This window comes from Carassius auratus, chromosome 27 (assembly GCF_003368295.1).
Source record: "Carassius auratus strain Wakin chromosome 27, ASM336829v1, whole genome shotgun sequence".
Classification (NCBI taxonomy): domain Eukaryota; kingdom Metazoa; phylum Chordata; class Actinopteri; order Cypriniformes; family Cyprinidae; genus Carassius; species Carassius auratus.
The window spans coordinates 10998529-11014596 of record NC_039269.1 but is presented as its reverse complement, the minus strand read 5'-3'; the positions used below and the strand labels follow the sequence as shown (position 1 = coordinate 11014596).

The window sequence follows — 16068 nt, the reverse complement described above, 5'->3', positions numbered from 1 at the left end:
ATGTAACAGACATGGAACTGTTCAGTCTATTATTGATTTTAATTTCCACTTCACTGTTATCCAAAGGGACAGAACTATTTGCACTGTTTTTATCAGTGGGACAATATTCATACAATACTACAACCTAGAAATAATTTGCAGGTCTCAGCAGCACGAATTTGCCCAGCTACATCTGATTCAAATATTATGCTAATTAACAGTGAGCGTAGTTTCAGACATTTCAGTGCTTCACTCGCACTGACTCTTATTCTGCCTGAAAGAATGACAAGACCGAGCTGAAGGCTGTCAGATGAAAACCGATCCGATTCGACCAATCAGATGAAAGCAGCGTTTCAGCTCCGCCCACAAATCCGAATGAAATATTGAAGCCATAAACCGAAATGATCAAAACATACACGTACCAACTGTCTTGTCCATGTTGTCTCACTTGATTGAATCCTCTTCTTGAGACTTGAGTCTCTGACCTTCTGTAAGCCCCGCCTTGTTCACACAATGATTGACGTGGCGCGAGGGCGGGGACACGTGATCGGCTCGGAATGCATTTTCAATGTGCACATTGAGTTTTGCTACATTCATTGCGGGACACCGAATGAAAATGCAATCGTAAGTGTCTTGACTGTGAGTGTTAATGCAATTAAGAAAAATAGCATTTTAATGATCATTTTGCCACAGTTTTTGCTTTAACATGTTAGACATATCTAATCATTTCTGTAATACATTTTAATTTTAATTTTGCAACTTATAAAGCGTTAAAATTTATATTCATTTTACATTTTAAAACTGGTGTAGTAAATGGCAAATGAAAATTATGTTATTTAATTTTCATTTTCATTTTGCACCAAACGTTGCACAAATGTATTGGAAAACGCAAATGTAAATACAGAAATGCATTGCCATTTTACATATTGCATTGTCATTTTGCATATTACATCCCAAATTGAATAATGCTACCCATATGCTTCCATAGAAACACACCAAGTACCGGACCAAGTCCCTAGTTCCTGGGTAAAGTTCCTGCGGTGGAAACGCGGCTTCAGACTGCTAATACAGCCCAGACTCTCTTCTGGTACCAGCAGAAAGACAACGGAAATCCAAAGCACATGTTAAATAAATTCTCTAAATCTGGAAACAGTGAGGGAGAATTCAAAGAGAGATTTAATGCAAATCTCAGCACGACTTCAGTTCCTTTAACAATCAAGAATCTGCGTGTGTCTGACTCTGCTATGTACTACTGTGCTCTGAATCCCACAGTGACTGAAAAACCTCAACACTCAGACGAAAACTCTGACAATGCAACATCATACATTACATCATTATGTAAGCTATCTATTTTTGAAATTATTTTCTATTAGAATAAATGGTTTACTGATTTCATTCTTAAAACCAATTAATCATTATATTTAGTCTTTCAATTAAAAGTTTACATGATCTAAATTTGAATTAGTTATATTTACATTCATATTTATTTTCCATTAATCTTGGTTTCAGTTGGTTTCATATCGCTCATACCACTAAAATATTCATCACAAATTTGGTTATTGCAATTTCCATTTTTCTGTGAATGTGTAGTATGCATGAGCAGAAAGACATGAAACACCAGAAGAGGGCGACATAAACTCAACATTAACATTTTAATGAGCTGTTAAGGAGTTCAATTATGAGTTATTGAGTAAGTTACAGAATTAATTTGAGTAAGACTGAATCATTTATTTGCCTTTGTAATGATAAGTGAATGTGTAGGTGAAACCCAGGCTACATTAACCAAAAAATAAATAAAAATAAAAATAACACAAAAGGCAAACATAATGAGAAAAATAAGTGTTATGATCATATGAGCTTTATCATGATTTAAAATGCTTTTTTTTGGTTTTGATATATAATCATTTAATACTTTAGTGTACATAAACCAAAAGTTGTATTGCTGTGTTCACATCCTCATAGCACTTCATTAAATGCCTACATTAAATGATTTGTAATAATTACAGCAAATAATTTAATATGCTCATTTTCAGCATATTTTCATATTTTTCTTGTTTACTGTTTTGTTCTACTTTTGTTTAAACTTTAGATATTTCTTTACATGTAAGTATTCAATTTTGTTGAATTATTCATACAGTATTCATACCACTGAATAAATCATGATCACACTTGATTCACTAAAATATCTACATTTGAAAACATTGATTTATTTTTGCAGGTACGGTGTATGGAAATGAAATCAGACCAACTAAAACTGAGGAGTTTGCTGTTGAGGGTTCAAGTGTTATATTATCCTGCAGTTATTCATCTGCGCATTCTTTATTCTGGTACCGTCAGTATCCCGGATCAGCTCCTGAATTCCTTGTAATCATCACATATCGTGCAACAGAAGCTAATAATTCTGATGTAGATCCCAGATTCACTGCTAAACCCAACAAAGAAAAGCAAAACCATGTGGATCTGGAGATCTCCTCTGCTAAAGTGACTGACTCTGTTTTGTACTACTGTACAAAAACCTGAAACATCTGATAAGACAGATCTGTTTAATGGAGGACATTTATAAGAGAACACATAATATTTACATTTATTCATTTAGCAGATAATATCTTTGAAAATGAGTCAATGGGCCCTATCTTGCACCCAGCGCAATTGACTTTGTACACAGACGCATGTGTCATTCCTATTTTGCACCCGCGCAAAGCTCGCTTTTCCCTCCACAGAAGCACGTCGCTAAACTAGTGAATGAACTTGCGCTCCCTGGGCGGTTCAGTGCAAAAAAGGAGGCGTGTTCCGGCGCAAACAATCCCTGGTGCTATTTTGCTGTTCCATTAAACAATTGCGCCACTGACCAGAAAAAAACTAGTCTAAAGTCAGTGGCGCGTTGCGCGTTGTTCATTATGCTATTTTAAGGGCGCATGCTTGACCATAATGTATAGCGTGCACAACGTGCATACACTTTGCTCATGTAATCTACACAGATGCAACAGTTATTTTTGCAAATCATAAACTGTTACACTAAAAAAAAATATTAACACATGAGATGACGGAAATCATTGTGGTGTGCCACGAAGATGTGAAAAAATAGGCATAAATCTAGCTTACAAATTATTCAGGCTAATTGTAGTAATTAAGGATCAGACCTGTTTGCCCAATAGAGCTCGGGCGTAGACGTCATGGAATGGTGCATTGTGGGTAACGGCGGCCATTTTAGAGGTATCGCAAAGCAGGTTTGTAATAAGATAATAGCCAGTCTCCAGAAAAAGTTATAGAACCTGACAAAAAAAGTTGCCTATACCTATACGGACAAACTTAATAATGAAGCCAAACAACGCTACTTAAAAAAAAAGAGGTTGTAGGCGGAATCGATCCCTATGAACACATGAAAGTTTACCAAGCCTCAGTTTCCCTGATAATTTATCCTACCGGGTCTGTGGAGTGAGCGCTTACACCTCCGATCAATTTAAAAATGTCACTTTCACTTTTTAAAAAGTCACTGGAGGCTCACCTGCAGATCATAAATGGATCTGCAAGTTAAACGTGGAGAAAACAATCTTTTTCACTAAGGAAATGTTAACATTAACCAAGCATCAGTGGTGACACACACACACACACTTATCAGATTCTGCGAGCTATGAAGCTTGTCTATGCGGGTTTGTTACACTTCAGGAGTAATTACTCACCTATCATAGCCTACTTGCAAAAATCCACTGTTTTCCTCCGGTAGTTCTGTAATCCGGTATAATATTGACGAACATTCACCTCAGACAAAACCCACCATTCACCAAAACAAGACGCTTAACTTCCTATTTTGAAGTTCGTTCCAGTTTTTTTTTTTTTTAAACAAGTTGTTCAAATTTGTTAAATACAGTCAGCACAAAAATATCAAAAAGAAAATTAAGTTCAGGATTGGGTCAAAAGAAAATGTTTAAACAAAAAATACAGACACTAAACTGACTCCCTTACTGGCCAAAAACTAGAGAAAACGTAATGTGTTTGTGTCTGAGTTTGTGTGTGTGTATGTGAGAGAGAGACCATACACAACATGTCTCACCATAACTATGTATTATAATATTATCGAAGGTGATGGTTTCCCTCCGTACAGTGGCGACCCAAGCCATCTGACGCCTCTTGGTGATTTCAGACACCTTGTGTTTTTTTTCCAAGTAGGAAAATGTTGAAAACTAATATGATTCACGAGGCGTTTGCCCTGTCGATCATGAAACCGATTACAGCAGTTCACAATACAGCAATACTGAACCATTTTCCAAAAAATAATCAAAATTAATGACCAAATGACCAACGTTACCTAATGCCTACTATACAGTACATCTACTTCTGTACCGCGATTCCCACAATGCATTGCGACGTGACGCAACGATCCCGACCTCTATAGTGGCAAGACTTATAGGCTATGTACCTTAACATGGATGTGTAACTATTTAACAAACGTAAACGACAACAATAATTTAGAAAAGTTGAAGAAAAGAGTTACAATGAATAAACGTAAACATCATGTGTAAGTTAAACCTAACTAATAATTATTGTTTGTGACCTTGTGTTTGTAGTCTCCATTTCGTCCCACAAAGTGCATTAGACTCGTAATCATCGCAGCTATTAAATTAATGGTTAAAACAAAAAAAATAAATAAATAAAAAACATACAGTTTAATGTGTCAGTGTAGGAATTAGTATACAAATAATAAACCCGTGTATTTATTTCGGAGCCTTTACTCACCTTGCGCAGCGGTTGTTTCTTTCTTTGAGGAAAGGAGCCGTTACTTCTTTGTATTTGAAATCGCTCTTCCACGCGCACGCGCGCGCACGCGAGCAAACAGCAGGAGCGCGAGGACGCCAAGCCTCATGCATTTTCTTCTTGACAACGATTGAACAGTTATTTCTGAATAATTTTAACTTATTTCACTAGAAAAAAAAATCTAAGTATTACTATTGTACCGATTGTTATAATTAGAGTTTTTTTATTTTATTAAATTAATGCGTTTAGTCATATTTAGTTAAATAATATTTTTAATGTTTGCTTTAAAGTTTCAAGGTAAACTATCCTCCTTCAAATGATTTAACATTAAGCCTATTTCAATAAAACTATTTTTAGTTATTGCAGTATTTAAGTTTAAGTCTGGAGGAAATTAATAAATAATAATAACAAACATGGTGTAGCCACTGGATGCCTGTTTGCTTGTATATATTCCCTATTGCTTAGAAGTGTTTTCAGAAATAATTGTAACATTTTAGTTGGATATTCTGTCTGTTTAGAAGATTTTGTATGTCCTTTTGTTATTTAATTTATTTATGTTTTGACAGAACAAGTGTGAAGATTTGTTCAACCATTTAGGTTTTTTTTTTCACATGCAAGTGCCACAAAACGAATTGTTCCATCACATTCCTAAAAAGTAAATAATAATAAGTCACATTTAATTTTTGTCACTTCTCTGGGTTCTTCCAGATGCTGGCTTTTACAAGTGAGATCTTCCAGGAACCACTTTAATGTTAACAGAGCTTGCAGTAACCCTTTTTTAAAATGTGAGTTCCTCCAGGAACCTCCAGAGCACTTTGAGGTCTCAGTGTAATGAAAGGGTGACTCCAGAACCTCAGAACTGGGAACAAAGTGCTTCAAGGATCCCATGAGTTCCTGCACGAACTGCAAAGACTATAATGGTTCTTCCAGGAACCATATTATGAGAAAAAGAGCTTTGAGGCACTTAAAATACATTTTAAGGTTCCTGGAGTACACCAAAGGATACCCGAGGCACCTTTAGTTTTGAGAAATCACAAATATTTATTTACAGTATTAAGTTGCAAAAACAATATTAAATGTATACAAAATTAAATAATATTATATTCCCTGTAATTGTAAGGATAGCATATAATACTGAGTTACAATAAACAAAACTGTGCTCTTATAAAATATTAAAACATTAATTATCCTCATAATAATAAAAATTACCCCAATAAACATAAATCAATTTTCTGACATATTACTCCCATCCATACTGCATGAAAATCAGGAGAAAACATTAATGATTGTTACAGAATCTTTCTTCTGTTCCCCAGGAGTGAAATGTAAATAGAGAGGAGGGTCTACACAGATCTGACACAATCTAATCAAATCAGACTGGAGTAGAAACAATTCAGTCTTCCAGCACACTGCACTGCACAATGGATGTATTTTCAGTTTTTCTCTTCTATAGTCTGGCATGTATGTATATTAATATACAAATTATAAATGTTTAATGATTAACTTAAATCAAATGTCATTAAAATGTACCTCTTCTTATTTCAGCTGCTGTCTCTGGAAACATCATCACACCAGATGAAACAGAGCTTTCTGCTGAGGAGGGTTCAAATGTTACATTATCCTGTAGTTATTCTTCTGCAGATTATCTATTCTGGTACCGTCAGTACAACGTAGAACATCTCATGCTCATCTTTCATGGTGCAACAAACACCAAAAAGTCTGATGTAGATCCAAGACTCTCAGTTACAGTTTTTTTGGTACATTTCTTGAATCATCCTTGAGATGAATACCTGCAAAAGCCAGTCTTTTGCTCAAAGTCCTTAGTTCATCTCTCAAAAAATAAAGATCTGTGCCAATGAACATGTCAGTGGCATCAGAATGACAAGTCCTTGTGTCATAGTTTATGCATAAGACAGTCAAATTGTTTAGTCATGTTGTCAGTATAACTTGTCAGTTGAAACTGAACCACATCAAAACCACAGTCTGTTATACACAGAAACTAATAAATTATGATGAAACATCTGCATCTGTGTCTAGTGTAAAATATGTAGAAAAAAACATTACATTTAAGCTATTGTATTTATTATATTGTATTTATTGTTATTAATTATGCAATTACAAAAGTGTTCTTTTTTTTTTTTTTTCATACCATCGTAACCATTATGATATATCTCTTAAGAAACCATAATGATACCAAAATACTGTAAATACTATAGGAAATTAGTATTAACTAATGAATAAATATTGCCATTTCTGTCTAGATTCTAAACTATGTCCTATGGTAAGCACGTGATTCAAAACTCCTAATTCTGTGGTAAAATCACAGAAAGGTACAACATCTTTTCAGTGTATTTGTAATGTAATGGAATGAATTACTTCTAAACTTGAATCTGTCGAATGAACCTCAGAGCAAAAGTGAAAGTCATGACATTTGCCAACTATTGTAACCCATACTCAGAATTAGTGCTCTGCATTTAACCCATTCAAGTGCACACTCACAGAGTGAAGAGCCCAGCTCTTCAGTGAACATTGAAAGAATATGTGTTAAGGACCTGATTTAAATCTGGAAAAAATTTACACATTGAAATATTTAAAACAAGAAACTTTATGACACTAAATAAATAAAACCTTTGAGATACAAAATTATTTTTAGGTCACTAATCATTTGTGACATTGATTGTGGTAACTAGCCTATTATCATAATACAACATGTATAATATCACTGTTAATATTATTGGTTAACATTCATGTTTTCTATTTATCTTCAGAATCATCTGCTTAATAAATTATCTATACTTTTCTGCAGTTGCAAAGGCTTTCCTTTAACCAATGGCAGGGCAAAAACAGGAGAAGCAGCAGATGATATCATCACACAGAAAGCAGGAAGTTCCAGTGTGTTTGAGAGTGAACCTGCAGAGACACAGATCTACAGCTCAGAGCACAGACAACATTAACACACACCTGATCTGACCTAGTCAACATGGAAAAACACATGTTTTTCATTTTAATTATGATTTCAGGTATAGTTGACCCTTTACATTTTAATTACAGTGGTATTACTACTGCCTTGTATTTTGCTAAGATATTTCGAGATATTATTATTATTATTATCATTTATGTTTGTTTGTTTATTTTAGGTGCAATGACTGCAGACCAGATTTGGCCAAACAAAGATGCTGTTGTCATAAAAGAAGATGAGAATGTGGCCCTCAGCTGCTCATATGAAACAAGCAGCAGTTATGTTAGACTTTACTGGTACAGACAGTATCCTAATAAAGAGCTTCAATATTTAATATATTCTGGACAATCAAATAGTGGAAGGTTTCGTGTGACTAAATCACAATCATCCACTGAACTCACTATTACTGGTGTAACTCTGTCAGATTCAGCTCTCTATTATTGTGCTCTAAGAGTAGCCCAGTGATACAAAGTCTATGTGAAGCTGTACAAAAACTCAAAATTCATTTTTCACTTTGATGGTAAGTCACATCAAACCCACAATCTATTATTCACCTGTGTGTGGTTACTGAAAGGGTAACGAAAGGGAAACAAAATATAGCAGAATAATTCACTACTTCCTTACATCACAGTATACTGTAAAAACTAAAGGTGCCTCAGGTATCCTTTTGAGTACTCCAGGAACCTTAAAATGTATTTTAAGTGCCTCAAAGCTCTTTTTCTCATAATATGGTTCCTGAAGGAACCATTATAGTCTTTGCAGTTCGTGCAGGAACTCAAGGGATCCTTGAAGCACTTTGTTCCCAGTTCTGAGGTTCTGGAGTCACCCTTTCATTACACTGAGACCTCAAAGTGCTCTGAAGGTTCCTGGAGGAACTCACATTTTAAAAAAGGGTTACTGTAAGCTCTGTTAACATTAAAGTGGTTCCTGGAAGATCTCACTTGTAAAAGCCAGCATCTGGAAGAACCAAGAGATTCATGTGACAAAAATGAAATTTGACTGATTATTATTATTATTATTATTATTACTTTTTAGGAATGTGATGGAACAATGACTTTTGTGGCACTTTCCATGAAAAAAAAAAAAAAAAAAAAAACTAAATGTAAAAATCTTCACACTTGTTCCGTCAAAACATAAATAAATAAAATAAAATAACTTAATAACTTAAAATAGTTTTATTGAAATAGGCTAAATGTTAAATCATTTGAAGGTGGATAGTTTACCTTGAAACTTTAAAGCAAACATTAAAAATATGATTGAACTAAATATGACTCATTACGCATTACTTTAATAAAAAAAATATTCTAATTATAACAATCGGTACAATAGTAATATTTAGAGTTGTTGTTTTTTTTTTTAATTTGCCTAATAAAATAAGTTTAAATTATTCAGAAATAATTGTTCAGCTGTTGTCAATAAGAAAATGCATGAGGTTTGGACGCGTCCTCGCGCTCCTACTGTTTGTTCGCGCGCGTGTCTGGAAGAGCGATTTCAAATACAAAGAAGTAACGGCTCCATCCCTCAAAGAGAGTAAGAAACAACCGCTGCGCAAGGTGAGTAAAGACTCCGAAATAAATACACAGATTTATTATTTGTATACTAATTCCTACACTGACACATTAGACTGTATGTTTTTTTTTTTTTGTATGTTTGTTTTAACCATTAATTTAATAGCCGCGATGCTTGCGAGTCTAATGCACTTTGTGGGACGAAATGGAGACTACAAACACAAGGTCACTCTTTCGTTTACGTTTGTTAAATAGTTACACATCCATGTTAACGTACGTTACATTTGCACATAACGTACTTAAACTGGTTTTGATAATTAACGTTATCTCTCCTCAGAAAATCCAGTAACGTTATGACTTCTCTGAAAGTCTCAAAAGCTTCACAGAGCAGCAATATGTAAGTTAAGTATTTAATTATTTATTTGACATTGAAATAACTGAAATAGTGTTTCAGCTTGACCTAATCCAAAATTATATATGACTATACACTGTTACACTGAACTGAATTAAACAATAAGAAACTACCCATATGTTATTTTTTATTCAGCAGTTAATGAAGAAATGTGGCTCTGTAGTGGACACCTGTGAGGCAGAGGACAGACAGCTGCTGATGTCTGATGCTGACTGACAATAAACAGACCTCTCTGGATGTACCCCATATTTTGCAGGTGTGTAAATAAGTGAACGGTTGCAGACACACACCAGAAACCCTTCTAAAACATTCAATTATTTATAGTTTATTAACAGTTCTTTTTTTTTTTTTTTTTTTTTTTTTTTTTTCAGAGTAATTCTAACATTGCCCTTCCTGTAACATGATGATCCTGCTGTCCTGGACTGTATATGATGAGGTAAGTATGAGTTTGTCCATGTGTGTAGACATATGTAGTGTACACACACACATTATAGACACATTGTGTACTTAATTAGTCTACAACCATTAATCAATGCAATAATATGACATAAATAATTCCTGTGGTGTTCCTCATTTTTAAGATAATAAAAAGATACCTGTGCTAAATGAATAAATGTAAATATTTTATTATTTAATTTTATGTAAATCACTCTTTTTTTCAATGAACAGCCTACACATAATCTCAGAACAGCTGTGGTAATAACAGGAGACCCATTAGATGAGAGCGGCACTGCAGTCTTTCCTGATGGTGAGGAGCTTCTTGCTGATGAACCTGCCTACATGCGTTCACCTTACTATGAGTAACTGTGTTCTATTCAACATTATATAGAAAAGCAATTAAAAGTTCACTAAAGTGCACTATTTTTCTGGTGTATCTGTTGGTCATTCAGGAGGAGATCATGGACAATTTTCACAAGACTGATGATGTGTTTCAGCTATGTTTGTATCGTAAATCCTCACAATGTTTGTATATATATATTTTATTTTTTTAATTATGTGAATTTATAACACTATACTTTGTATTATATCACATTCATATCAAATTACAGAAAAAAATAGTTAATGCTAATGCAAGGGTGTTTCTAATCCAGAGTGTTTGAGAGGAATGCTAAATTTGACATTGTTCTCGTCTGACTGCTGTTATCAGTTTTTTCCTTTGATTGAAAGTTGTGAAAATGCTATTGTAGAGTTTTTCATTTTGCTATTTGAGTAAATGAGAATGCAAAAATATATTTATGATACTCTCCCATTCACTGCTCTCGAAGTTAACCCAACTATAACAACTTACGCTGCTGAGAAACTGGTTTATTAAGCTAAATACATCTATCTTGAGGCTTATCAATTTCTTGAAATGTCCTGTGTGAATTCTCCCAATCAGTCACCACTATTTAGAACAGGAAAGAATATGTTACTATTAATTGCATTGTGCCATTCTTGTCTAATACAGGCTTAGTTGCTCAACTGTCTTAGGTCTTCTTCTTTTTTCTCTCTTCTTTCGCATCTTCCTCTTCATGATGCACCAAATGTGTTATATGGGTGAAAGATCTGGACTGCAGGCTGACCATTTCAATACCCAGATCCTTCTTCTTACACGCACTCATGCAAACCCCGTACCATCAGAGATGCAGGCTTCTGAACTGAACGCTGATAATAACTTGGGTTGTCCTTATCCTCTTTAGACCGGATGACATGGAGTCCTAGTTTTTCAAACAGAACTTCAAGTTTTGATTCGTCTGACCACAGAAAAGTTTTCCACTTTACCACAGTCCATTTTAAATGAGCCTTGGCCCAGAGAAAACTCCTGCGCTTCTGGATCATGTTAGTGGTTTCTTTTTTGGCCTATAGAGTTTAAGTCGGCAAATGCGAATGGCACTGTAGATTGTATTCACCAACAATGTTTTCTGGAAGTATTCCTGAGCCCATGTTGTGATTTCCATTACAGTAGCATTCCTGTATGTTGGGCCCAAAGATCACGGGCATCCAGTATGGTTCTCCAGCCTTGACTCTTACGCACAGACTGTTCCAGATTCTCTGAATCTTGGGATGATATTATGCACTGTAGATGATGATAACTTCAAACTCTTTGCAATTTTTCTCTGAGAAACTCCTTTCTGATATTGCTCCACTATTTTTCGATGCAGCATTGGAGGAATTGGTGATCCTCTGCCCATCTTGACTTCTGAGAGACACTGCCACTCTGAGAGGCTCTTTTTATAGCCAATCATGTTGCCAATTGACCTAATAAGTTGCAAATTGGTCCTCCAGCTTTTCATTATATGTCAGGTTACTTTTCCGTTCTCTTCTTGCTACCTGTCCCAAATTTTTTGGATTGTGTATCTCTCATGAAATCCAAAATGAGCCAATATTTGGCATTGCATTTCAAAATGTCTCAATTTCAACATTTGATATGTTATATATATTCTATTGTGAATAAAATAAAAAAAAGTTTATGAGATGTGTAAATTATTCCTTTCCTCTTTTACTTACAATTTATACAATGTCCCAACTTTTTTGGAATTGGGTTTGTATTTTCCAGTTTGCTGGGGACAAGACAACGTTGAACAAGCTTTAAGACAAGTGGCTGCAAATGAAGCAGCTCAAGTTACTCTGCTGTGCAATTACTCCACCAGTTTTCCTAATGCTTATCTCTTCTGGTACAAACAGCTACCAAACAGAGCACCAACATTAATTCTGAGTGACTTTACAGTTGGTAAAGGAACTACTAAAGATGCATTTAAAGAGAGGTTTTCTGCAACACTGGACTCCAACATCAAAAACAGATCCACTGATGATCAAGAATCTGCGTGTTTCAGACTCTGCTGTGTACTACTGTGCTCTGAAGTCCACTGTGACAGAAACACACTCAACACTCAGACAAAAGCTCAGGGAGACTCATTGCAGAGGATAAGATAACCAGACACACTTCTGTGCACAGATTCCACCGAACCACTGAACTAAAAATAACCAAGATTAATATCACCCAATATCAGTAAAGAAAATATGAATGAATCTGCAATTTTTATTTTATTTTATTACAATAAACGCTATTTATATTTCCCACTGATACTGTACATTACTGATAGTAAGTAGCCTACATAATTCACATAGTAAGTACATAAGTACAGAGATCTTCTCTCTCAAAGAGTTCTCAGGAAGAGGAGGGGTTTAAAGCACTGATATCTGATGTGATCTTGTTAAACTTCTGTTAGAGAGAGCATAAGAAACACACACAATGAATCTCCATTCTGTCATTCTGCTTTCTCTCTTTGCATGTAAGTATTTAGTTTTTTGCATCTAAATTATGTAAAAATTGTATTCCTTTATATTGTATATTGCAAGATTTGATCTCCTCTTGCAGATGCAACATATGGAAATGAAATTAAACCAACCAAAATTTTGGAGTTTGCTGAGGAGGGTTCAAGTGTTACACTATCCTGCAGTTATTCATCTGCATACAATCTTCACTGGTACCGTCAGTATCCTGGATCAGCTCCTCAGTTCATTGTGCTCATCTCAGACAGTGCAAAAGACGATCAGGAGTCTATTGTAGATTCCAGATTCAAGGCTAAAGTCACCAAAGACAAAGAAAACCATGTGGATCTGAAGATCTCCTCTGCTGCTGTATCAGACTCTGCTGTGTACTACTGCGCTCTGAGGCCCACAGTGACAGGAAACACAAGAACACTGTACAAAAACCTAACATAACTAAAACTCTACCTTTTACAAATTAGACTGGAGCACATCACAATATGAGAATGACATTCCCAAAATATTAACTCAGACACGGAGAACAAAAACGGATAAAATTCATTCCAATCTCCATGTTTAAAATAAGTTATAATAACTTTTTAATAGGATACATTAAGAAATAAAATAAAATAAACGAAAAGTAATGAAAAGAAAAGAAAAGAAACCACATGGCAATATGTACCATATATTCATATTATCTCATTTCGGCATCACTAGCTCCTCCTTTCTTTAAATAACAGATCTCTCATTTACATTTTATTTACATGTGTTTCCCTACCTCTTTCATCAATGTACTACTGTACAATGTACTACTACAATGTACAATGTACTACTTTAAAACTAAAAAAGTTTTAAAAATGCTAAATTATTTATATAAAATGGGACAAATAATTACACAGTAATGTAATTCGAATTTAAGCAAATTAATAATAATAATTATATATATATATATATATATATATATATATATATATATATATATATATATATATATATATATAAAACAGCTGACGAAGTTATTTTTTATTTAAAATAACAATATTAATGTGTTCTGTTGCAAGTTTACATAACCTACTTGAGCATGTTTTCTCATGGTTTATTGTCGAGCTATGAGGTCCTCACTGATTATTTGTTTCCTTTTTATTTTTGTTTGTATCTTTTTATTATTTTTTTTTTTAATCATTATTGTTATTATTATCTTTTATGAAACATCATACTATGATTATAAGTGTACCTCTGGAAACACATTGTATGGCCCCTTTAAATTAATGTGACTTTCAAAGTATATTAAGCATGCTAATACTACATAAAATGTCATATAGTTAATGTTTCATGGATTATTATGTGCAACAAATTGTGCTGTTACAATGTACCACAAGATGGCAGTATTCTCAGAGATTCACTAGGAACTGCAGCAGAGATCAACAGAACTGAATTTGTTGAACTGAACTTTGGTTAAATGTAACTCAGAGAGGAGGGACTGTGTTCACAGATCTGACATGATCTAATCGTGTCTCAGAGACTTTCATTCTGACTCTTCTCAGAGTGAACATGTGTACAATGGATCTTCATTCAGTTATTCTGTTTTGTGCCTCAGCAGGTAATTATTTGGTTAATTATTATTTAAAAAAATTTTTGTTTCATTTAAAACATTTCATTAATAAGAAATGTTTTCTTTTTCAGTTGCAGTCTTTGGGAATGTAATTAAACCAAACAACTCCGATGTTGTTTCTGAGGAAGGTTCAAATGTTACATTATTCTGTAGTCATTCCCCTGCAGCTACAGATAATATCCACTGGTACCGTCAGTATGAAAGATTTCTTGTACTCACCTACGGTGGTGCAAAACAACCTGTGGTGTCTAAGATAGATCCAAGATTCTCAGTTAAAGTTGAACAAAGGGAGAAAATCCAAGTGGAACTGGAGATCTCCTCTGCTGCTGTATCAGACTCTGCTCTGTACTACTGTGCTCTGGCGCCCACAGTGACAGGAAACACAAGAAGACTGTACAAAAACCTGTTACACAGCAATGCATCTACGTCACACATATCCTACCTACATATATGAAATAGTTAGCATAATAAGTACTCTTCAAATCAGCAAAAAGTAGTATTACTGTATATACATGGATTGTCATTCACAATATTAAGAGTCATAACAGAAAAGAAGACTAACAAAGATTCACTTAAAAGAAGTTTCACTTAAAAGAAGAGATCAAACTCATAAAACCATAAAAATCTACTTTAGATGCACTTTATTCGTATTAAATTATTACCAAAATAAGTGAATAAATAGCTTTAAACTATATAGAAGAATACCATAAATATAGTGGTGATCAAGAATTTGTGTAAAAACACTATTTTTATCAATCTTACCTTTATAAAGAATAGTTCAGGGCTTGCAGAATAACATCATGTTTAGGAATTTCACACTTCATCCACAAGGGTTAACCCTTTCGAGTCGATTAACGCATATATGCGTTTTGAGTCATTTTCACCTGATAACCCCGAAAAGAACTTAAATTACACTCTCAGTTTTAATCGTACAGATAAGAGCAATACATCAATCGAATCTGTAAAGGGTCTAGTTTTTTTTGGATACAGACATAATAACAAAAAACCTTTGTGCACTTATAAAATAAAGATAACAAACAAGGTGCGCGTCTACATTCTTTGTCTCCGCTGATCGTCATGTACAAACATTTCATTAAAATGAACTGTAACTCCGTGAATACTCAACGAAGAGACATGAGAGAGATATCTATAGAAAGCCTGGAATGTCTACTTTTAAACTAAACAAGTGCTGCCGAAAACAAATATCCTGAGATAAAGTAATCCATATGAAAACAACGCAATGTCTGTTTTTCATATCTCCGCTCATTATATCTAATGTGACCACGCCCCCGCGCTGAACGCGCTATTCAGTGCACTCTCCATTTATGAGGAATGAGTACAATGTAACATGATACAAACATTTAAAGCTGCAGTCAGTGCTCTGAGGCCCACAGTGACAGAAACACAACAACACTGTACACAAACCTGCCACAGATTAAGGTCTACAACCAATTTCTTTCCATAAATCTACTTGTAATATACATAAATTATGTATGTCTATATTTTTATTTAATATTATTTATTCAATGTGGACTCTAGGGTGTAAATCACTTAAAAAGTCAAATTACAGTCACTACATTCAATAAAGAAAACCATG

The 16068-nt window shown here is 34.3% G+C and overlaps 1 long non-coding RNA gene across 3 annotated transcripts; it reads left to right on the top strand.

The window, feature by feature from the left end:
- The first annotated feature begins 9526 nt into the window (after positions 1–9526).
- On the top strand, positions 9527–10703 carry LOC113045452 (uncharacterized). Of its 3 annotated transcripts, XR_003275988.1 has the most exons (5): positions 9551–9595; positions 9746–9866; positions 9982–10046; positions 10280–10358; positions 10501–10703. It is a non-coding gene; the product is annotated as an uncharacterized LOC113045452 (long non-coding RNA). The 3 variants fall into 3 exon arrangements; XR_003275989.1 differs by lacking the exon at positions 10501–10703 and having other exon boundaries at positions 9527–9595; positions 9749–9866; positions 10280–10470; XR_003275987.1 differs by lacking the exon at positions 10501–10703 and having other exon boundaries at positions 10280–10470.
- The last annotated feature ends 5365 nt before the right edge of the window (positions 10704–16068 follow it).